This window comes from Pseudophryne corroboree, chromosome 6 (genome assembly GCF_028390025.1).
Source record: "Pseudophryne corroboree isolate aPseCor3 chromosome 6, aPseCor3.hap2, whole genome shotgun sequence".
Classification (NCBI taxonomy): Eukaryota; Metazoa; Chordata; class Amphibia; order Anura; family Myobatrachidae; genus Pseudophryne; species Pseudophryne corroboree.
Genome location: NC_086449.1, coordinates 319468643 through 319494180, shown reverse-complemented (window position 1 = coordinate 319494180; position 25538 = coordinate 319468643). Strand labels below are relative to the sequence as shown.

At 46.6% G+C, this 25538-nt stretch overlaps 1 protein-coding gene across 1 annotated transcript in view; it reads right to left on the bottom strand.

Annotated features, from left to right (window-relative positions):
* LOC134932144 (dual oxidase maturation factor 1-like) overlaps positions 1–25538 on the bottom strand; it is a 116912-nt gene that overhangs the window by 90925 nt on the left and 449 nt on the right. The gene's annotated exons all lie outside the window — the stretch shown is intronic.

Genomic DNA, 25538 nt, shown 5'->3' with positions numbered 1-25538 from the left:
TCAGGCACCCGGGGAGACACCTGTTGTCCGTGGGAGGAATATGGCCGTTGACATGCCTGGTGAAAATACCAAAAAAATCAGCTCTTCGGTGTGGAACTATTTCAACAGAAATGCGGACAACAGGTGTCAAGCCGTGTGTTCCCTTTGTCAAGCTGTAATAAGTAGGGGTAAGGACGTTAACCACCTCGGAACATCCTCCCTTATACGTCACCTGCAGCGCATTCATAATAAGTCAGTGACAAGTTCAAAAACTTTGGGTGACAGCGGAAGCAGTCCACTGACCAGTAAATCCCTTCCTCTTGTAACCAAGCTCACGCAAACCACCCCACCAACTCCCTCAGTGTCAATTTCCTCCTTCCCCAGGAATGCCAATAGTCCTGCAGGCCATGTCACTGGCAATTCTGACGAGTCCTCTCCTGCCTGGGATTCCTCCGATGCATCCTTGCGTGTAACGCCTACTGCTGCTGGCGCTGCTGTTGTTGCTGCTGGGAGTCGATGGTCATCCCAGAGGGGAAGTCGTAAGCCCACTTGTACTACTTCCAGTAAGCAATTGACTGTTCAACAGTCCTTTGCGAGGAAGATGAACTATCACAGCAGTCATCCTGCTGCAAAGCGGATAACTGAGGCCTTGACAACTATGTTGGTGTTAGACGTGCGTCCGGTATCCGCCGTTAGTTCACAGGGAACTAGACAATTTATTGAGGCAGTGTGCCCCCGTTACCAAATACCATCTAGGTTCCACTTCTCTAGGCAGGCGATACCGAAAATGTACACGGACCTCAGAAAAAGACTCACCAGTGTCCTAAAAAATGCAGCTGGACCCAATGTCCACTTAACCACGGACATGTGGACAAGTGGAGCAGGGCAGGGTCAGGACTATATGACTGTGACAGCCCACTGGGTAGATGTATGGACTCCCGCCACAAGAACAGCAGCGGCGGCACCAGTAGCAGCATCTCGCAAACGCCAACTCTTTCCTAGGCAGGCTACGCTTTGTATCACCGCTTTCCAGAATACGCACACAGCTGAAAACCTCTTACGGCAACTGAGGAAGATCATCGCGGAATGGCTTACCCCAATTGGACTCTCCTGTGGATTTGTGGCATCGGACAACGCCAGCAATATTGTGTGTGCATTAAATATGGGCAAATTCCAGCACGTCCCATGTTTTGCACATACCTTGAATTTGGTGGTGCAGAATTTTTTTAAAAACGACAGGGGCGTGCAAGAGATGCTGTCGGTGGCCAGAAGAATTGCGGGACACTTTCGGCGTACAGGCACCACGTACAGAAGACTGGAGCACCACCAAAAACTACTGAACCTGCCCTGCCATCATCTGAAGCAAGAAGTGGTAACGAGGTGGAATTCAACCCTCTATATGCTTCAGAGGTTGGAGGAGCAGCAAAAGGCCATTCAAGCCTATACAATTGAGCACGATATAGGAGGTGGAATGCACCTGTCTCAAGCGCAGTGGAGAATGATTTCAACGTTGTGCAAGGTTCTGATGCCCTTTGAACTTGCCACACGTGAAGTCAGTTCAGACACTGCCAGCCTGAGTCAGGTCATTCCCCTCATCAGGCTTTTGCAGAAGAAGCTGGAGACATTGAAGGAGGAGCTAACACGGAGCGATTCCGCTAGGCATGTGGGACTTGTGGATGGAGCCCTTAATTCGCTTAACAAGGATTCACGGGTGGTCAATCTGTTGAAATCAGAGCACTACATTTTGGCCACCGTGCTCGATCCTAGATTTAAAGCCTACCTTGGATCTCTCTTTCCGGCAGACACAAGTCTGCAGGGGTTGAAAGACCTGCTGGTGAGAAAATTGTCAAGTCAAGCGGAACGCGACCTGTCAACATCTCCTCCTTCACATTCTCCCGCAACTGGGGGTGCGAGGAAAAGGCTCAGAATTCCGAGCCCACCCGCTGGCGGTGATGCAGGGCAGTCTGGAGCGACTGCTGATGCTGACATCTGGTCCGGACTGAAGGACCTGACAACGATTACGGACATGTCGTCTACTGTCACTGCATATGATTCTCTCAACATTGAAAGAATGGTGGAGGATTATATGAGTGACCGCATCCAAGTAGGCACGTCACACAGTCCGTACTTATACTGGCAGGAAAAAGAGGCAATTTGGAGGCCCTTGCACAAACTGGCTTTATTCTACCTAAGTTGCCCTCCCACAAGTGTGTACTCCGAAAGAGTGTTTAGTGCCGCCGCTCACCTTGTCAGCAATCGGCGTACGAGGTTACATCCAGAAAATGTGGAGAAGATGATGTTCATTAAAATGAATTATAATCAATTCCTCCGCGGAGACATTGACCAGCAGCAATTGCCTCCACAAAGTACACAGGGAGCTGAGATGGTGGATTCCAGTGGGGACGAATTGATAATCTGTGAGGAGGGGGATGTACACGGTGATATATCGGAGGATGATGATGAGGTGGACATCTTGCCTCTGTAGAGCCAGTTTGTGCAAGGAGAGATTAATTGCTTCTTTTTTGGGGGGGGTCCAAACCAACCCGTCATATCAGTCACAGTCGTGTGGCAGACCCTGTCACTGAAATGATGGGTTGGTTAAAGTGTGCATGTCCTGTTTATACAACATAAGGGTGGGTGGGAGGGCCCAAGGACAATTCCATCTTGCACCTCTTTTTTCTTTTATTTTTCTTTGCGTCATGTGCTGTTTGGGGAGGGTTTTTTGGAAGGGCCATCCTGCGTGACACTGCAGTGCCACTCCTAGATGGGCCCGGTGTTTGTGTCGGCCACTAGGGTCGCTAATCTTACTCACACAGTCAGCTACCTCATTGCGCCTCTTTTTTTCTTTGCGTCATGTGCTGTTTGGGGAGGGTTTTTTGGAAGGGACATCCTGCGTGACACTGCAGTGACACTCCTAGATGGGCCCGGTGTTTGTGTCGGCCACTAGGGTCGCTTATCTTACTCACACAGTCAGCTACCTCATTGCGCCTCTTTTTTTCTTTGCGTCATGTGCTGTTTAGGGAGGGTTTTTTGGAAGGGACATCCTGCGTGACACTGCAGTGCCACTCCTAGATGGGCCCGGTGTTTGTGTCGGCCACTAGGGTCGCTAATCTTACTCACACAGCTACCTCATTGCGCCTCTTTTTTTCTTTGCGTCATGTGCTGTTTGGGGAGGGTTTTTTGGAAGGGACATCCTGCGTGACACTGCAGTGCCACTCCTAGATGGGCCCGGTGTTTGTGTCGGCCACTAGGGTCGCTTATCTTACTCACACAGTCAGCTACCTCATTGCGCCTCTTTTTTTCTTTGCGTCATGTGCTGTTTGGGGAGGGTTTTTTGGAAGGGACATCCTGCGTGACACTGCAGTGACACTCCTAGATGGGCCCGGTGTTTGTGTCGGCCACTAGGGTCGCTTATCTTACTCACACAGTCAGCTACCTCATTGCGCCTCTTTTTTTCTTTGCGTCATGTGCTGTTTAGGGAGGGTTTTTTGGAAGGGACATCCTGCGTGACACTGCAGTGCCACTCCTAGATGGGCCCGGTGTTTGTGTCGGCCACTAGGGTCGCTAATCTTACTCACACAGCTACCTCATTGCGCCTCTTTTTTTCTTTGCGTCATGTGCTGTTTGGGGAGGGTTTTTTGGAAGGGCCATCCTGCGTGACACTGCAGTGCCACTCCTAGATGGGCCCGGTGTTTGTGTCGGCCACTAGGGTCGCTTATCTTACTCACACAGTCAGCTACCTCATTGCGCCTCTTTTTTTCTTTGCGTCATGTGCTGTTTGGGGAGGGTTTTTTGGAAGGGCCATCCTGCGTGACACTGCAGTGCCACTCCTAGATGGGCCCGGTGTTTGTGTCGGCCACTAGGGTCGCTTATCTTACTCACACAGTCAGCTACCTCATTGCGCCTCTTTTTTTCTTTGCGTCATGTGCTGTTCGGGGAGGGTTTTTTGGAAGGGCCATCCTGCGTGACACTGCAGTGCCACTCCTAGATGGGCCAGGTGTTTGTGTCGGCCACTAGGGTCGCTTATCTTACTCACACAGCTACCTCATTGCGCCTCTTTTTTTCTTTGCGTCATGTGCTGTTTGGGGAGGGTTTTTTGGAAGGGACATCCTGCGTGACACTGCAGTGCCACTCCTAGATGGGCCCGGTGTTTGTGTCGGCCACTAGGGTCGCTTATCTTACTCACACAGTCAGCTACCTCATTGTGCCTCTTTTTTTCTTTGCATCATGTGCTGTTTGGGGAGGGTTTTTTGGAAGGGCCATCCTGCGTGACACTGCAGTGCCACTCCTAGATGGGCCCGGTGTTTGTGTCGGCCACTAGGGTCGCTTATCTTACTCACACAGTCAGCTACCTCATTGCGCCTCTTTTTTTCTTTGCGTCATGTGCTGTTTTGGGAGGGTTTTTTGGAAGGGACATCCTGCGTGACACTGCAGTGACACTCCTAGATGGGCCCGGTGTTTGTGTCAGCCACTAGGGTCGCTTATCTTACTCACACAGTCAGCTACCTCATTGCGCCTCTTTTTTTCTTTGCGTCATGTGCTGTTTAGGGAGGGTTTTTTGGAAGGGACATCCTGCGTGACACTGCAGTGCCACTCCTAGATGGGCCCGGTGTTTGTGTCGGCCACTAGGGTCGCTAATCTTACTCACACAGCTACCTCATTGCGCCTCTTTTTTTCTTTGCGTCATGTGCTGTTTGGGGAGGGTTTTTTGGAAGGGACATCCTGCGTGACACTGCAGTGCCACTCCTAGATGGGCCCGGTGTTTGTGTCGGCCACTAGGGTCGCTTATCTTACTCACACAGCGACCTCGGTGCAAATTTTAGGACTAAAAATAATATTGTGAGGTGTGAGGTATTCAGAATAGACTGAAAATGAGTGGAAATTATGGTTTTTGAGGTTAATAATACTTTGGGATCAAAATGACCCCCAAATTCTATGATTTAAGCTGTTTTTTAGGGTTTTTTGAAAAAAACACCCGAATCCAAAACACACCCGAATCCGACAAAAAAAATTCGGTGAGGTTTTGCCAAAACGCGGTCGAACCCAAAACACGGCCGCGGAACCGAACCCAAAACCAAAACACAAAACCCGAAAAATTTCAGGCGCTCATCTCTAGTCCGTAGTCCACCCACAAGGTGAGGACACACTTGTTCTACCAAAAGGGGGTGCCCCACAATTACCACTTATGTAAACTTTGACCTCTGGCTGGTAGCGACTTTCCACCACAACAAGGTTTCCAAAAACCGCAGACCGCCATCCAACCAAAAACAAAAGGAAACTCAACCTGACAAAACTCGAAAAATACTTTCTAAAAACACACCAATACCCGCAGCGGAAAGGTGAACACGGTCCTCCCTATAAAACTGTGAATTACGAAGAACCAGAAGCGGATGCCTAACCACCAAACCACCTATTGCCTGCACATACACTGACACCACAGAATTAACTTTCTTCCGAGCTTTCTTAATTGCTGAAAAACGAACGGCACCCCGCCAGTGAAAACGGGACACAATGTCAGACCATACCACTGTCACATGAGGCCAGGATGCTCGCAATGCGACCAGGTCTGCCTTGACACTCAGGATAAGGTCGATACTTTTGACTCGACCCATGTCATTCCCCCCAAGGTGAATGACGATCCAGCCGGGCCGACCCCACCTTTGTGCATGTCGAAACAGCAGCCGAAGCAAGCCAACCCAATGCAAGCCCTTAAACCCCAACCATCTGACTACTCTGTCCCCAAAGAAATCACATATTTGCCCCGCCATAGGATGGATCTCTGCCCAAAAGATGTAAGAATGGCCAATAAGCCAAGTCTGTACCGAGACATCCAATGCAGCTGCAAAAGAAAATTCCTAACATCAGCAACTATTCAAAATACAGTGAGATACAAAGAAAAACATGCACAAAGAAGAACCCAAGTGAAGGAGAAAACTCAAAAAAACTCCCGTGGACCGTGAATGATGCCAATTGTAATTCGGCCCCCTCGGAGGAAAATGTAAAAATTCACTTCACACCCTCCATTCCTGAAAGCTAGCCATTCAAGAACCGATGGGTAAAACACGTTATTGAGTTCGCGCAACAGGCGCAACAACTTAAAACTGAACAACATACTGAAACCCTCCAGCAGCCAGGTTGCAAGACCAGCCAACTGAAGCCGGGCTTCCGCGACCCAAGTAGGAGTCCTCCCCGCATGGACAGGACCCACTCACTGTAGCAGGGCGCACTACTGACGCCCGCCAGCATTCTGTCCTTCAGCGAACAGAGACAACCAGCCATAAAGTATCTCCCAGTCCTGAACTTAGTCAACGAGCTTCCACAGGAAGGGTGGAACTGGTAAACCACACAAGGCCACATCAGGTACAAGCTCCCGGAACTTTGCGAACTCAAAATGAGACAGCACACCAGCGATTCTATTGTCTATACCCGGGACATGCGCAGCCAGGAAATTAATATTATGCCTAAGGCACTTAAGCACTAAATAATGCAAGAAGCGCAAAGCCTGCGGGGAGGATTTGCGTTGGTTATTAACAGCATGTACCACACCCAGATTGTTGCAATGGAACACAATACTCCGATCCGACAAGCTGGGTGACCACAATTCCACAGCCACTATCAACGGGAACAGTTCCAAAAGAAGCAAGTTCTTCGTGAAACCGCGTGTAACCCATGAAAGAGGCCAAGGCGCAGTGCACCACTCCGTCCTGAAAAACGCCCCAAAGCCCTAATCACCGGCAGCATCAGTAAAAAGCTGTAATGCGGCGCTGGAACAGTGCTCGGCTGGCTATAACACCTCCCGGTTAAATGAAACCAAGTAAGTGGACCAGACCTGTAAATCCTCCCTAATTCGCGCTAAATATACACCGTATGGTGAGGTTTGCGAACACCCGCCATGGACCTCTCAAATTTACGGCGGAAAACACGCCCCATGGGTATGATCCTGCATGCAAAATTAAAAGATCCAAGCAACAATTGCACCCGTTGTAATCTGACCGTACGACTGAGAAGGCATTGCTCTATAAGACCTAGCAATTTGTGCACCTTATCAGTGGGCAGCCGGCAACAACCGGCCCCCGAATCGATTTCAATGCCCAAATAACTGTGGCAACCCATGGGTCCCTCGGTCTTATCAGTGGCCACAGGCACCCCAAGAAGACCGAACAACTGCTGCGCAAACCCCAGGACATCCCTGCAAACCGAACTGCCCCTCGGGCCTACGAAGAGAAAATCATCTAAATAGTGGGCAACCCCTGCGTGACCGGAGGCCGACACTATACACCAATGTAAAAAAAGAGCTGAATTTCTCAAAGTAGGCCCAAGATATGGAACAGCCCATTCGCAAGCACCTGTCAACGTAGAAACTACCCCCCAATCGGAAACCAAGAAAACGAAGGAAATCGGGGTGAATAGGAAGCAGGCGGAATGTGGACTCAATGTCTTACTTGGCCATGAGGGCACCGGGACCCAATGCCTTAACCAACTGAAAGGCCTCATCAAAGGATTAATACCACACACTGCAGGACTCCGCAGGGATGGCGTCGTTGACTGAACCGCCATGAGGGTGCGACAAATGCTGAATGAGGCAGAATTGACCCGGGGCCTTCTTGGGAACCACACCTAGAGGAGAAATGCATAACTGAGGCAACGGGGGGGATGGGAAAGGGCCGCACATGCGCCCCAAGCCGACTTCAGCCTGCACCTTACGGGAGACCACAGATGGAAAATCCCGAGCGGGCTTCAAATTGCGACGCGAGACAACGAGGACCGAATCCGCAATGGAGAGCCTAAAACCGTAACGGAAACCGTCTAACAAAAATAGACCAGAAGGGGTATCCGGATAAGAAACCAACCATTTGGTTAATTCCGGAACGTTAACAGGAGAAAATGCCTTATTTTCCACTTACGGATACCTCGGCAGCATCGGCGGGCCATGACCCGGGAGCGGAAGTACAATCTTTGCCCGAGTGACCCCCGCAGCACACTTTGCAGGAGTGGCAAAAATGGCAACTGAACCCCACGGGGACACTTGCCGTCATTGAAAGTGAAGCACTTTCCTTTATTCCCAGAGGCCGGACTTGGACGTACGTCTGAGACTGGTTTGCTGCCTTGGGAATCACTAAGGGGCTTACCGTGTTACGTGACCTTCAGCCACACCTCAACGTCCTTAAACCGCAAGGGTAAGGTCGGGTTGCCGTACTGGTTGCGACTGAACTTTTCGTCATAATCCCGCCACGCGTAACCCTTAGAGGTTAAGTACATTTTGTGTACCAGGAGCAGATATTTGACGGTGTTATGATACTCAGAAGGCCTTGGTTCGGCGTAGTACGCCGTAAATACCAAAAACCATCGGAGCCACTGATGGAACTTGCGAAATGCATTTTCACCAATGCCCTCAACTTTCTTAGCCTTATCAAAAGCCTTCCTCATGTCATCCGTAAGGGTGAATATGTCAACAGATTTACCCTTCCTGATCTTTTCCCTCATCCGTCTCCGCAAACCCCTAGTGACTGCCGTATTCGCGCAGTGGACCATCTCTGTAAAGAGAAGAGGCTCCGACACGACTGGGGCACCCTTACCCTTGGCTTTCCTATCCATCTTATGTATGCGATGCGCAATAAGCTTGACCAATTTACGCGGGTGCCTAGGGGACCCGGAAGACCTAGTATCTGAAGAAGAACTGGAAGAAGAACTGTCGGAAGAAGAATAAGTAACCAGCTCACCCATTCCAGAGGGACCTCCTGGCGATGGGACCGGACAACCTCTCTTCGGGGACCTGGGATCCCCCAGCTTCACCAGCTTCCAAAGGCCTGGTCTCCTGCGATGATGCCTGACTCCGCACAGCACCGGAACCTGCATCTGCAGGGGTCGAGGACGATCTCCCGGGTGGGGAGACCCGCCCAGTATCACCGACACCTGATGGGGAGACAGAAGAAGGGGGCAGGGGGGACAAAACCGGCAGCAAGGAGGCAAGGGGGGGAAGGATAATGGAAGGGCAGATGAGAAAGGGGTGCTGGCGCAGTCAAATGAGCTCCGCCCGTGGCACCATTGACCGTCCCGAAAGCAGGAGGCCTAGGGGGGTTGCAACAAAGGTGGAACCCGATACTAATTCTGTGGGGGCGCAGCGGGGCCCACACCCAGTGGGTAAGACCCTGAAAACGGCGCAGGAGGGACCAACCCGGGTTCCATAGACACAGGCCATGGGTATAGTGAGCCCTGCGCCTGTGAAAACTCTGCAGGAAAATAAAGGGAAATAAAAGGGGTCCGGGACACCAATTAGCTGGGCGAGATGGACGCACTCATGGAGGGAAAGTGCTGTGTCCCCGACCAGGTCCCGGACACGGAGTTAGTTGCCAGGAACCCCGAGCGAGAAGTATAGGTGACCCCGCTCGGCACGGTAAAAGTGGCAGCCATGGCCCTGTGAGTGGAGACCACCTGTAGTACCGCATGGTGGCCAACAGGCAGCACCACCATCCCTGACGAGGGGCCCCCGGACTGAGGCAGCAGGATCTGGGAAACCGGGTGTGCACCCGGATGGAACCTAGATGTCTGGCTGTCCGCACTAATCCCCGATGCCTGTAATGTGACTTGTGTTGTGGAAAAAGGGTGCACATTATGGGGCGTCAGGGCACTGGCTTCCCTATCCGTGATAATGGGAAACCCAACCCTCCTCATCATGCCAGAAACCGTAGAAATTATCGGGATGTCATCCAGCAGCCAGGCACCCGCAGGGGAGCTGACTGGCGACATACCCGCCCAACTGCTGCCTAACGCGCCGCCATGGGACCCGTTACCTGGGTCCCGTAACACAGGTTCAGCAGTGGAGGGAGTTCCTGGGATGGGGCCCTACCCCCGGCGCACGCGGCTCTTACGCCGTGCCGACCGCCGGACGCAGCTGCTGCTGGGGAGGCCTGGCCGCCCGCAGAGTGCACTAACTGCTCTCCGGCGGGCGACGCAGAAGGGGGGAGTACCACCCGCACATGAGGCCGGCGGTATCAGACTGCCGCGTTTAATTTATTTGTGCTGTACGTAACATCAGCTTGGGTAATGAGGTATAGGGCCTCAATATACTCTTGTCTTGTTTAAAATACTATTATTAACTTGTATTTTTAATATGCCACAAGCGTTAAGTAGCGCCATACAATAGAAATAAAACTTGACATCTTTTAATAATGAGCCGCAAACTTACAAAATTTGCTAGATACACACAGATTTGCAGTGGTAGTGATAGTGCTGACATCAACTGTCATAATGTTTTTTTATACATACAGTATATGGCTTTAGTATTATAATTAAGCTGTTACCATGAACAATATGGGTAAAACCCAGTGCGGGCAGATTTTTTTTCTGTTTGTGATTTATATTGTACCACAAGTGTTCTGTAGCAGTTTACAAGATAAACCTGACAAAGGTTAAGTGCAAACTAATATAAATAAGTTAACAATTTGAAAATACAAAACAATGTTTGATTAGCATAACTTTGTAGAGAAAACAAAGGGGATAGGGCATTGTTTGCTTGAAAATACACTGTATAGGGAAATGGGTGGACACAATAGAAGATGGCGGAGTGAAGAGACTGTACAGTTAGGAGCAGGGCCGTACTAGGTATGTGCGGTGTGTGCCACAACACATAGCGCTGCAGGGTAGGGGGCGCTGTTGGCGGCACTTGTCAAATATGTGTTTTAGTTACTTCCACTTACAGCATCCACCCTTTTTGAAGCCCAGCATCTCCTGACTGCCCCTGTCTCCTACCCTGATCCCTTCTGTCACTAATACCTACACAACATTCATTAACTTAATAGCTCTTTGTTATTCAGTCACATTGTCCCTTATTACATTTCAAGATGCTGACATACCCGGGATTCAAACCCTTTGCCGGTGGAATTGCATTTGCATACTATATTAATTTAGCTATCTGCCCTTGCATAGTAAGGTAGAGAATTCTAAGCTAGAGAATTCTAACTATTTGAAGCTTACTTGTACTTTGTGAATAAATGATCAGCATTACAGCTGAGCAGATTTATTTAGTGTGTGGGGCTGCAAAAGACTGGATATGTGACTGCACACTTCATATGTCTGCTCTATTGCAATGCTGATTTTTTTTTTTTACAAAGTACAAATATCAAATAGCTCAATGAGTAGGGTATTTGACTGGAATGCAACAGGTTACAGGTTTGAATCCTGGGTATGGCAGTATATTGAAATATGTTATTCAATATATATATATATATATATATATATATATATTAGTGATGTGCACCGGAAATTTTTCGGGTTTTGTGTTTTGGTTTTGGTTCCGCGGCCGTGTTTTGGATTCGGACGCGTTTTGGCAAAACCTCCCTGAATTTTTTTTGTCGGATTCGGGTGTGTTTTGGATTCGGGTGTTTTTTTTACAAAAAAACCTCAAAAACAGCTTATATCATAGAATTTGGGGGGTCATTTTGATCCCATAGTATTATTAACCTCAATAACCATAATTTCCACTCATTTTCAGTCTATTCTGAACACCTCACACCTCACAATATTATTTTTAGTCCTAAAATTTGCACCGAGGTCGCTGGATGACTAAGCTAAGCGACCCAAGTGGCCGACACAAACATCTGGCCCATCTAGGAGTGGCACTGCAGTGTCAGACAGGATGGCACTTCAAAAAAATAGTCCCCAAACAGCACATGATGTAAAGAAAAAAAGAGGCGCAATGAGGTAGCTGTGTGACTAAGCCAAGCGACACAAGTGGCCGACACAAACACCTGGCCCATCTAGGAGTGGCACTGCAGTGTCAGACAGGATGGCACTTCAAAAAAATAGTCCCCAAACAGCACATGATGTAAAGAAAAAAAGAGGCGCAATGAGGTAGCTGTGTGACTAACCTAAGCGACACAAGTGGCCGACACAAATACCTGGCCCATCTAGGAGTAGCACTGCAGTGTCAGACAGGATGGCAGAATTAAAAAATAGTCCCCAAACAGCACATGATGCAAAGAAAAAAAGAGGTGCACCAAGGTCGCTGGATGGCTAAGCTAAGCGACACAAGTGGCCGACACAAACACCTGGCCCATCTAGGAGTGGCACTGCAGTGACAGACAGGATGGCACTTCCAAAAATAGTCCCCAAACAGCACATGATGCAAAGAAAAATGAAAGAAAAAAGAGGTGCAAGATGGAATTGTCCTTGGGCCCTCCCACCCACCCTTATGTTGTATAAATAGGACATGCACACTTTAACAAACCCATCATTTCAGCGACAGGGTCTGCCACACGACTGTGACTGAAATGACTGGTTGGTTTGGGCCCCCACCAAAAAAAGAAGCAATCAATCTCTCCTTGCACAAACTGGCTCTACAGAGGCAAGATGTCCACCTCCTCCTCTTCCTCCGATTCCTCACCCCTTTCACTGTGTACATCCCCCTCCTCACAGATTATTAATTCGTCCCCACTGGAATCCACCATCTCAGGTCCCTGTTTACTTTCAGGAGGCAATTGCTGGTGAATGTCTCCACGGAGGAATTGATTATAATTCATTTTGATGAACATCATCTTCTCCACATTTTCTGGAAGTAACCTCGTACGCCGATTGCTGACAAGGTGAGCGGCTGCACTAAACACTCTTTCGGAGTACACACTGGAGGGGGGGCAACTTAGGTAAAATAAAGCCAGTTTGTGCAAGGGCCTCCAAATTGCCTCTTTTTCCTGCCAGTATACGTACGGACTATCTGACGTGCCTACTTGGATGCGGTCACTCATATAATCCTCCACCATTCTTTCAATGGTGACAGAATCATATGCAGTGACAGTAGAAGACATGTCAGTAATCGTTGGCAGGTCCTTCAGTCCGGACCAGATGTCAACACTCGCTCCAGACTGCCCTGCATCACCGCCAGCGGGTGGGCTCGGAATTCTTAGCCTTTTCCTCGCACCCCCAGTTGCGGGAGAATATGAAGGAGGAGCTGTTGACGGGTCACGTTCCACTTGACTTGACAATTTTCTCACCAGCAGGTCTTTGAACCTCTGCAGACTTGTGTCTGCCGGAAAGAGAGATACAACATAGGTTTTAAATCTAGGATCGAGCTCGGTGGCAAAAATGTAGTGCTCTGATTTCAACAGATTGACCACCCGTGAATCCTGGTTAAGCAAATTAAGGGCTCCATCCACAAGTCCCACATGCCTAGCGGAATCGCTCTGTTTTAGCTCCTCCTTCAATGTCTCCAGCTTCTTCTGCAAAAGCCTGATGAGGGGGATGACCTGACTCAGGCTGGCAGTGTCTGAACTGACTTCACGTGTGGCAAGTTCAAAGGGTTGCAGAACCTTGCACAACGTTGAAATCATTCTCCACTGCGCTTGAGTCAAGTACATTCCCCCTCATTTGCCTATATCGTAGGCAGATGTATAGGCTTGAATGGCCTTTTGCTACTCCTCCATCCTCTGAAGCATATAGAGGGTTGAATTCCACCTCGTTACCACCTCTTGCTTCAGCTGATGGCGGGGCATGTACAGGAAGGTTTGCTGGTGCTCCAGTCTTCGGCACGCGGTGGCTGAATGCCGAAAGTGGCCCGCAATTCTTCGGGCCACCGACAGCATCTCTTGCATGCCCCTGTCGTTTTCTAAATGAATCTGCACCACCAAATTCAATGTATGTTCAAAACATGGGACATGCTGGAATTTGCCCAGATGTAATGCACGCACAATATTGGTGGCGTTGTCCGATGTCACAAATCCCCAGGAGAGTCCAATTGGGGTAAGCCATTCTGCGATGATGTTCCTCAGTTTCCGTAAGAGGTTGTCAGCTGTGTGCCTCTTATGGAAAGCGGTGATACAAAGCGTAGCCTGCCTAGGAACGAGTTGGCGTTTGCGAGATGCTGCTACTGGTGCCGCCGCTGCTGTTCTTGCTGCGGGAGGCAATACATCTACCCAGTGGGCTGTCACAGTCATATAGTCCTGAGTCTGCCCTGCTCCACTTGTCCACATGTCCGTGGTTAAGTGGACATTGGGTACAACTGCATTTTTTAGGACACTGGTGACTCTTTTTCTGACATCTGTGTACATTTTCGGTATCGCCTGCCTAGAGAAATGGAACCTAGATGGTATTTGGTACCGGGGACACAGTACCTCAATCAAGTCTCTAGTTCCCTGTGAATTAACGGTGGATACCGGAAACACGTTTCTCACCACCCAGGCTGCCAAGGCCTGAGTTATCCGCTTTGCAGCAGGATGACTGCTGTGATATTTCATCTTCCTCGCAAAGGACTGTTGGACAGTCAATTGCTTACTGGAAGTAGTACAAGTGGTCTTCCGACTTCCCCTCTGGGATGACGATCGACTCCCAGCAGCAACAACAGCAGCGCCAGCAGCAGTAGGCGTTACACTCAAGGATGCATCGGAGGAATCCCAGGCAGGAGAGGACTCGTCAGACTTGACAGTGACATGGCCTGCAGGACTATTGGCTTTCCTGTCTAAGGAGGAAATTGACACTGAGGGAGTTGGTGGTGTGGTTTGCAGGAGCTTGGTTACAAGAGGAAGGGATTTAGTGGTCAGTGGACTGCTTCCGCTGTCATCCAAAGTTTCTGAACTAGTCACTGACTTCTGATGAATGCGGTCCAGGTGACGTATAAGGGAGGATGTTCCTAGGTGGTTAACGTCCTTACCCCTACTAATTACAGCTTGACAAAGGCAACAAACGGCTTGACACCAGTTGTCCGCATTTCTGTTGAAATAATTCCACACCGAAGAGGTGATTTTTTTTTTTGTATTTTGACCAGACATGTCAATGGCCATATTCCTCCCACGGACAACAGGTGTCTCCCCGGGTGCCTGACTTAAACAAACCACCTCACCATCAGAATCCTCCTTGTCAATTTCCTCCCCAGCGCCAGCAACACCCATATCCTCATCCTGGTGTAGTTCAACAGTGACATCTTCAATTTGACAATCAGGAACTGGACTACGGGTGCTCCTTCCAGCACTTGCAAGGGGCGTGCAAATGGTGGAAGGCGCAACCTCTTCCCGTCCAGTGTTGGGAAGGTCAGGCATCGCAACCGACACAATTGGACTCTCCTTGGGGATTTGTGATTTCGAAGAACGCACAGTTCTTTGCTGTGCTTTTGCCATCTTAACTCTTTTAAATTTTCTAGCAGGAGGATGAGTGCTACCATCCTCATTTGAAGCTGAACCACTAGCCATGAACATAGGCCAGGCCCTCAGCCGTTCCTTGCTACTCCGTGTCGTAAATGGCACATTGGCAAGTTTACGCTTCTCCTCAGACGATTTTGATTTAGATTTTTGGGTCATTTTACTGAGCTTTATTTTTTTGGATTTTACATGCTCTCTACTATGACATTGGGCATCGGCCTTGGCAGACGACGTTGATGGCATTTCATCGTCTCGGCCATGACTAGTGGCAGCAGCTTCAGCACGAGGTGGAAGTGGATCTTGATCTTTCCCTATTTTACGCTCCACATTTTTGTTCTCCATTTTTTAATGTGTGGAATTATATGCCAGTAATATATCAATACTGCTATATATACTGCACACAACTGAAATGCACCACAGGTATGGATGGATAGTATACTTGATGACACAGAGGTAGGTAGAGCAGTGGCCTACTGTACCGTATTGCTATATATTATATACTGGTGGTCAGCAAACTGTGCAAAACTGAAATGCACCACAGGTATCGATGGATAGTATACTTGACGACACAGAGGTAGGTAGAGCAGTGGCCTACTGTACCGTACTGCTATATATTATATACTGGGGGTCAGCAAACTGTGCAAAACTGAAATGCACCACAGGTATGGATGGATAGTATACTTGACGACACAGAGGTAGGTAGAGCAGTGGCCTACTGTACCGTACTGCTATATAGTATATACTGGTGGTCAGCAAACTGTGCAAAACTGAAATGCACCACAGGTATGGATGGATAGTATACTTGATGACACAGAGGTAGGTAGAGCAGTGGCCTTCTGTACCGTACTGCTATATATTATGTACTGGTGGTCAGCAAACTGTGCAAAACTTAAATGCACCACAGGTATGGATGGATAGTATACTTGACGACACAGAGGTAGGTAGAGCAGTGGACTACTGTACCGTACTGCTATATATATAGTTATACTGGTGGTCAGCAAAATTCTGCACTGTCCTCCTACTATATTCTACAATGCAGCACAGATATGGAGCATTTTTCGGGCAGAGAACGTATAATACTGGTGGTCACTGGTCAGCAAAACTCTGCACTGTCCTCCTACTATATAATACTGCTGGTCCCCAGTCCCCACAATAAAGCAATTAGCACACTGAGCACAGATATTTGCAGCACACTGAGCACAGATTTGGAGCGTTTTTCAGGCAGAGAACGTATAATACTGGTGGTCACTGGTCAGCAAAACTCTGCACTGTCCTCCTACTATATAATACAGGTTGAGTATCCCTTATCCAAAATGCTTGGGACCAGAGGTATTTTGGATATCAGATTTTTCCGTATTTTGGAATAATTGTATACCATAATGAGATATCATGGTGATGGGACCTAAATATAAGCACAGAATGCATTTATGTTACATATACACCTTATACACACAGCCTAAAGGTCATTTAATACAATATGTTTAATAACATTGTGTATTAAACAAAGTTTGTGTACATTGAGCCATCAAAAAACAAAGGTTTCATCTTCTCACTCTCGCTCAAAAAAGTCTGTATTTTGGAACATTTGGATATGGGATACTCAACCTGTACTGCTGGTCCCCAGTCCCCACAATAAAGCAATTAGCACACTGAGCACAGATATTTGCAGCACACTGAGCACAGTCAGATATGGAGTATTTTTCAGGCAGAGAACGTAGATATTTGCACTTGCAGCACACTGAGCACAGATATTTGCAGCACACTGAGCACAGATATTTGCAGCACACTGAGCACAGATATTTGCAGCCCACTGAACATAGAAACTGAGAGGACGCCAGCCACATCCTCTCACGATCATCTCCAATGCACGAGTGAAAAATGGCGGCGATGCGCGGCTCCTTATATAGAATACGAATCTCGTGAGAATCCGACCGCGGGAAGATGACGTTCGGGCGCGCTCGGGTTAACCGAGCAAGGCGGGAGGATCCGAGTTGCTCGGACCCGTGCAAAAAAAGGTGAAGTTCAGGTGGGTTCGGATCCCGAGGATCCGAACCCGCTCATCACTAATATATATATGGAATGTGTCTATATGTGATAGACCAGGCAGCACTCCTTCAGTCTTTCAAACGATTGTGGCTTTAATCCATAATGTCAATGTTTCAAGGCATAAAGCTTTTTCGTCAGGATGTGTTTCCTGACAATAAGGCTTTGTGCCTTGAAACGTTGACATTGTGGATTAAAGCCACATTTGTTTGAAAGACCAAAGGAGTGCTGCCTGGTCTATTCCATATAGACACATTCCATGTGTGCAAACTAGAGGAGGGCACCCCGGCATTACACAGGAATCTGAACCAAGGGTGCCATTCCGCATGCAAGTATATATATATATATATATATATATATACTCACAAATATGTATATATATATATATATATATACACACACACACACACACACACACACACACACACACACATACTGGGTGGTATTCAATTCTCTCTGCCCTCTTCCACACCCATCCTGTTCCTGCTGACGGGTGTGGTATCATCATTTCAGCTCGCTACCCCTAGGGTAGCAAGGTGCCCTAAACCATAGGCCTGCAAACTAGGTCCTCATTACCCCACACAGTGCATGTTTTGCAGGTCTCCTCACAGAATCACAAGTGAAATAATTAACTCCACCTACAGACCTTTTAAAATGTGTCTGTGACTAATTAATGCACCTGTGCACCTGCTGGGTTACCTGAAAACATGCATTGTGTGGGGTAATGAGGACCGAGTTTGCAGACCTATGCCCTAAACCATTACGCAGCTAAACCTGATTACTATGGGTGCATACCTCCCAACATGACCTTCTCCAGGAGGGACAGAATGCTCTGTTCCTGGACTTTTCTCTTAATTTATGATTGCCATCACCTGTGCTGAAACACCTTTCTTATCCATTAACCTGTTCAACACAGGTGCCAGCAATCTTAAATTAAGAGAAAAGTCCAGAAGCAGAGCATTGTGTCCCTCCTGGAGAGGGACATGTTGGCCTGTTGGGAGGTATGTGGGTGCGATATGTACGATAACAGGGATCACTTTAGAAAGGAGATTAGGCATGATATATCATTTGAATACCACCCACAGACAACAAATTACAGAGTGCGCTGATATATGGATGTTACTGAATGAGTGAATGAGTGAAGTATGCCCATCAATTAATATAAGATACCAAACAGTTTATTTTACAATTTTCAGAGATCATTGGCAGTACAAAATTCCTATGGACAAATTACAGAGTTGACAGTATAATCACGTGTACACAATCCAATGTAAGAGAACAGTTGTCATTTTTTTCCACCCTCACCTTAAAAAGGTGTGAGCTCTTGGGTGGATACTCATACAATTGGGTGGTGAATGAGAATAGATAATTGATAATTGATATTTTATAAATATATAAAATTCCAAAAGTATCTGGCACTCTGCTATAAATGTATGAAAAGTTAAATACTGAGCCTTGTTGCCTGCTCCAATGTAATGCCAGATGGCTCCTCTATGTGCAATACTGACCAGATTATACATATACTCTCTATATATACTCTCCTTTCCCCCTCTCCAACCATCATCTACTCTCTTTTACTCTCTCATCTCCTACTCTCCTCCCAAGGTGACAGGTGCTATTTGTTTTTGCTCCCACGGATTCATCGTAACGGAAAACAAAGAGACCTGGACCAAGTCCCCGATATCACATCATCTTGACCGCCTTCCTGGGAGAGATCTTTCCACTGTGGAAACCACATTGCAACTCTGATCAAGGGACTGCAATTTGCATGACGCTGAGCCGCTTAATACCTTGAATATGCTTGTGGTAACTATAAACATGCGTATCTATCAACTACTGAGGTCCACAAAAGGACTTAGGGGACTATTAATATCAGAACCGGTCTTTTGGAACTATTTAGCTCATTCATCCGTAACTACTGTTGGGAGCAACACTATATGTACTTTAAAAAGTTTTTAAATTATTTCTGTCAGCATTTCATTTTATATACCTATATTATCATTTAAGGCCAGTACTCACGGCCCGACGCGGGAGAGATGTGCTCAGCACAGCGTGATCTGTGCTGAGCGTGTGGGGGGAGACGGGGGGGGGGGGTGCTCATTTCACCCAGCAGGCCAATCTAGCACCAGCGATATAACTATACCTCTGCACTCCTGACCTCTCCCCCTCTATCATCTCTTGGGTATCCAGCTTCCTCTCCATCATCTCTTCCTGTATCTATGAGTACTCCCTGAAGCTCAATATGGACAAATTCAAACTCATAATCTTTCACCCATCCGGAGTCTCCACCCCCCCTTCCCCCCAATATCTCTATCACTGTTGACAACATCATCATTTTCAATGTTCCCCAACTCTTCTGCTTTGGCATCACTGTTGATACCTCCTTCATCCTTCACCCCCCACGTTCAATATCTGGCTCAAACCTGTTGGTTCCAGTTATGCAACATCGCTTGGAACAGGCCGTTCCTCTACCAGAATGCGACTAAACTTACTATCCACTCATTGGTCATCCAGGGATCAACTATTGCAACATTCTCCTCACTGGCCTCCCATGCTCCCATCTTGCTCCACTCCGATCTGTTCCTAACTCCGCAGCTAGACTTATCTTCCTCTCCCACCGCTCCACATTTGACATTCTCCATCAAAAAAACCTGCACTTGCTCCCAATCCTCTACAGAATACTCTTTAAACTCCTCACCCTCAAATACAAGGCCATCTCTAACTCCACTGCTCCATAAAGCCTGTTCATCAAAGCATACCCTCATACATAACTCCTACATCTCCTACATAGCTAATGTCTATTCCTGCATCTCCTCTCACTCATCACTGTTTATCTCTTCCAGTGGTTGCCTGCCTCCAGCAGTGCGTACCACTCCTTTGCTTCCTTACATCTCAGCTGCAGTATACTGTAATGTTGAGTTCTGTGTACTCTGTATTGTTATAATGTCTGCCGTATGTACAGCGCTGAAAATACTTGTGTAAAATATTACAATAATAATACTATTATATTATATATACAGGTTGAGTATCCCTTATCCAAAATGCTTGGGACCAGAGGTATTTTGGATATGGGATTTTTCCGTACTTTGGAATAATTGCATACCATAATGAGATATCATGGTGATGGGACCTAAGTCTAAGCACAGAATGCATTAATGTTACATATACACCCTATACACATAGCCTGAAGGTAATTTTAGCCAATATTTTTTATAACTTTGTGCGTTAAACAAAGTGTGTGTACATTCACACAATTCATTTATGTTTCATATACACCTTATACACACAGCCTGAAGGTCATTTAATACAATATTTTTAATAACTTTGTGTATTAAACCAAGTTTGTGTACATTGAGCCATCAAAAAACAAAGGTTTCACTATCTCACTCTCACTCAAAAAAGTCCGTATTTCGTAATATTCCGTATTTTGGAATATTTGGATATGGGATACTCAACCTGGGTATATATATATATATATATATATATATATATATATATATAATATACATATATTGTGTGAAGGGGCATCATAGCATGGGCTTTCTACTGGATTACTTTTGTCATGCCCCTCACAAACGAGGCATGTGCCTTATGGCCTTACTGGAAAAATGGGGGTGGGGGTGGGGTCACAAACTCTTTAGCACAGGGCACCAAAAAGTCTAGTTATGGCTCTAGTTAGGAGGACAGTTGATAGGCTAGAATAAAAAAAATAGTTTTAAGGGCTCTTTGAACGCTGTATGGAAGTTTAATGGAACATGAGAGGGCATTCCCGAGGTAGGGGGCAGCCCAGGAAAATCCTTATTGCAAGAGTGGAAAGTGGTAATCAGTGTGAATAATGCTCTAGAAAAAGTTGTAGATCAGTTAAGTATGTATTTAAGTGAAATCTAAAAGTACTGTTTGCATGTGCAAGCAAGAAGAAGAAAAACTGCCCTATATTCTCTCAGACTTCAGGGCTCAGCTAACTATAAAATAATTGTGATAGATAGATATATACAGTACAGTTGGGTTGTATGCAATTTGATTGTAAGAAAAAAAGCAGATTGAAACAGTATGATCATCTCTAGCTTTTATCAGTAAAGCAAATGTTTTCTGTAATGTTTTCTAGATTTATTATTATTATTATTATTATTTATTTATTTATTTTATTCTCTGTGGCTATGAAATAGATCCGGCAATTTGAATTTAATTTTCAATACAGTATTCGCAAACTCATTGGCCAATCACAAACATTTCAAATAATTTGAAATTTGCATAACTGATTTGTTAATTTTTAATGACATCCCATGAGAGCTGCGCCTGTAGATAGCTTCATCCTTACATTTCTGAGAGATGTATCATACCTTCAAGTGATAGAGTGTAAATATTTCTGATACCAACCAATACTTCTGTCATTTTACAGACTGTGCTAAAAAATTAAAGTTAGAAGCCGATGGGTTGATATGGCAAACTTCTCTACTGTATCTTTCTCCGTAATATTTGATACATCTCCCAAGTAATTTCAAAATAAAAATCATCATGGTTATGGGTCATCTAAAATAGATGCAAGGGTGGCAGTTTAGAAGCTAAACTAGTCCTCAAAATATAATGTGATAATAATTTGAACTTGTAAACAATCATCCAAGATCTAAAGGTGATACCAGATCTGTAGATCATACATTACAAAAATTGTGTAATTATTATGAATGTACAATAACAGTACAGACTTGTATTCATTGGGATGGTGAAGGAAAAGTGATATTCAAAAATTATATCGCTTGATCTTCGCACCTCGCACCTCCAATTTTCACAAAGTCCATAGCAACTTTGCTCACCAGTAATTTAAACACAAGCTATAATACACATCCAGCAAGCATTGTGAGAGTTGGTATTGGGGGTCATTCCGAGTTGTTCGCTAGCAGATTTCGGTTGCAGCACAGCAATCAGGCAAAAAAACTGTACTTCTGCGCATACGTATGCGGCGCAATGTGCACGTGCATCGTATTATTACAAAGAACGATGTAGTTTCACACAAGGTCTAGCAAAGCTTTTCAGTCGCACTGCTGGCCGCAGAGTGATTGACAGGAAGTGGGCGTTTCTGGGTGTCAACTGACCGTTTTCAGGGAGTGAGCGGAAAAACGCAGGCGTGCCAGATAAAAATGCAGGCGTGGCTGGGAAAACGTAGGCGTGGCTCGCCAAACGCAGGGCGTGTTCGTGGAGTCAAAACAGGAACTGAATAGTCTGAAGTGATCGCAAGTGCTGAGTAGGTCTGGAGCTACTCTGAAACTGCACAAAATTATTTTGTAGCCACTCTGCGATCCTTTCGTTTGCACTTCTGCTAAGCTAAAATACACTCCCGGAGGGCGGCGGCTTAGCGTTTCCATGGCTGCTAAAAGCAGCTAGCAAGCGAACAACTCAGAATAACCACCATTATGCTATTCATCTGTTTAAAAAGCAGACCCAATGAATAAAACCTCAAAATTGAGAACTACGGTTACAGACTAAAGTGTAAGTTATTTTGCATATAATGTAATATTCCCTAATACATACCTCCCAACAGTCTGCAAAGTAGAATTGGGACTCCTGTGTGTGCACTCCTGAAAAGGGGTTGTGTCCTCAATAAAAGGGGGCATCGCTTCATGTGCATACTACTATTGCGAAACACGCCTCTCATTTTCGTCACTGTGAGAGCATGCCTTGTGCTCTGTGAACTGCTGGCATGCCCCTAGTCTTTCTGCCTCCTGTGAATAGACACGTGCGCAGGGCCGGTGCAAGGTCTCACAGCACACTAGGCAAATCTTTAGCCTAGCGCCCCCTAACCTGCAAATCCCACCACCACCACCTCTTAGAGGGGAGATGCAGGTGGTCACTAGGTGGGCTGGGATGAATTGCATCATTATATATATACAGAGAAAAGGGACAACACTCAAGGACATTTTGTCACTTTTTTCTAATATACTTTCACTTTAAAAGTCCTTGAGTGCCACCTATTCTTTAAATACTCTATAATACTGTATGTGGGGTCTGGTGGTGATATTCAATTGAGGTGGGTATGGGATACACCGGGCAGAATACCGACAGCAGCATCCGGACCACCATAATTCTGAAATTTTAATGAAATTAATTAACCCTACCCTAACCCTCCCTCCCCTCAGCCTAACCCTAACCCTCACCATAATCCTAACATTCAGGATGCTGGCTATCGGGATTCTGAAAGCAATATCCCGTCCACCGGTATGCCATCTACATCCCTTTAATTGTACATGTATACATACATATATACGCACATACATACATATATATATATATATTTATTTGTATGCTCCTTATTGTGTTCCATCCCCCCATTTGTAATTTCATTACTAACCTGTATACAGAGACATGTTTCAGTTAGTTTTCACTAGATGAATTCAGTGGTGCCCTTCTGTGGCTGGCGCCCCTGGGCAGCTGCCTAATGGGGTAGAGCCGGCCCTGCACGTGCGCACAGCATCTATTCACCACTGCAGAGCAGTGACTCAGTGAGTGACAGAAGTCTCCCAAACCCCCCCCCCCCCCACTATTGGACACTGCACCCCGCGGGTGGGACAGAGGGACAGTCCCAAAAATATGGGGCTGTCCCGCGATAATCGGGACAGTTGGGAGGTATGACTAACATACTGTAGCATTTATAAAGATGAATACGTTTTTCAAATAACTGTCAAAGGGCTGCTGTTGTGGATAATTAATTTGCACTAATCAACGCTAGACTTTTTAGCTTTAAGTTTTTTCAGGAAATTCTGGATTCTGTAGTGACCTAAATCGTTTATTAATTATCAAAAATGGATAAAAATATACTATCATAGGTTCATTTAAGACTGTTAAACTGGGGACACACTGGATCAATGTAGGGACGATTTGCCATTTCCTAATGACAAATCACCTACATCGCTCAATGGGGCTGATTCAGACCTGATCGGTGGTGTGTGTTTTCGCACAGCAGCAATCAGGTCTCAACTGCGCATGCACCAGCGCATGCCAGACAGCCAATGGCTGTCATAGCCCATCGATTGCCTCTGTCTGATTGACAAGCAGAGGCGGTCGCTGGGCGGGAGGGAACGTGCCGGCGGCATTTAGCCGCCATTTAGGGGACGCGGTCTGGGTGGCCGCAGCGGCTGCATGATTTCACACGCAGCCACTGCGACACGGGAGCAACGAGTAGCTCACTGCCAGTGTGCAGGAGCTGCGCTGGCTGGGAGCTACTCCTGAAGTACAAAAGCATCACCGCTGTGCAATGCTTTTGAACCTGTGCGATGAGGCAGGGACTGATCGTAGATGTGCTAAATTTAGCACATCTACGATCAGATCTGAATTAGCCTCTGTGTGTATGGGTGATTGTGCGCTCCGCAGTCACTGGCAATGGACACTAGGTTTGATGTGCTGCACTTCAAATCTATCGTTATCGCTAGCAACCTTGTTTATCCTTATGTAGATTGTTCCATCCTTCATAAAACTTGTTCTAATGTGTACACAGAATCTGGGCTCAAGGGCATATCTTCCAAAGTCACTCCAGTGTGTTCCCAGCATTATTCTTAATCCAAGATCTCAGGACCGCATACAGGGCCTAATTCAGACCTGATCGCTGTTGTGCGAATTCGCAAGGCGGGCGATTATCGAATGACTGCGCATGCGTACGGATCGTAATGTGCATGTGCGAGGCCAAACTGTAAAAAGAAATCAGTGTCTTTTTTGATCGCTAGGTGAACGTAGGTTGACAGGAAGTATACGTTTGGGGGTGGTATCTAGTTGTTTTCTAGGAGTGTCAGGAAAAACGTTCCCAAACGTTTTCAGGGAGAGTGTGTGATGTAATCTCCGGCCCCGATCAGCCTGTTTCTTCCGCACTGTAGTAGTAAGTCCACTGTAGGAGTAAGCACAGACTGCACAGACTGGAAATAACATTCGATGGTGAGTTGCGAATAGCATGTGCTAAGCTTTTCACACGGCGTGCGTAGACTTGCACAGGGCAGATATTCACTCTGTCTGGGCGGCGACTATCCAATCACAAACCTCTGCTAATTCGCAGAGGAGTGATCAGGTCTGAATTAGGAACACAGTTCATAGTTTCCAGACCACCAAGCAGCTGTTCATGAGTATGACCAACTGCCACATTCTAACGATCCACAGGTGACCTGGATGACATAAACTGTTTGGGGTCCTGAGGACCAAGTTGGAGAACCACTGGTTTAATATATAGAGGGCGGGATGTACTACGCTTTGCATCCAAGATGTGATACATCCCACCAAATATCAGGTACATACTGGCATTAATAACATTACATTATAACTGTTGGTATGATAAAATTATTACATGGCATTCCTGTATTAAGATGCATCACTATCCTGTGGAAATGTTTTTAAAAGATAGCATTTTCTTGGATGTGT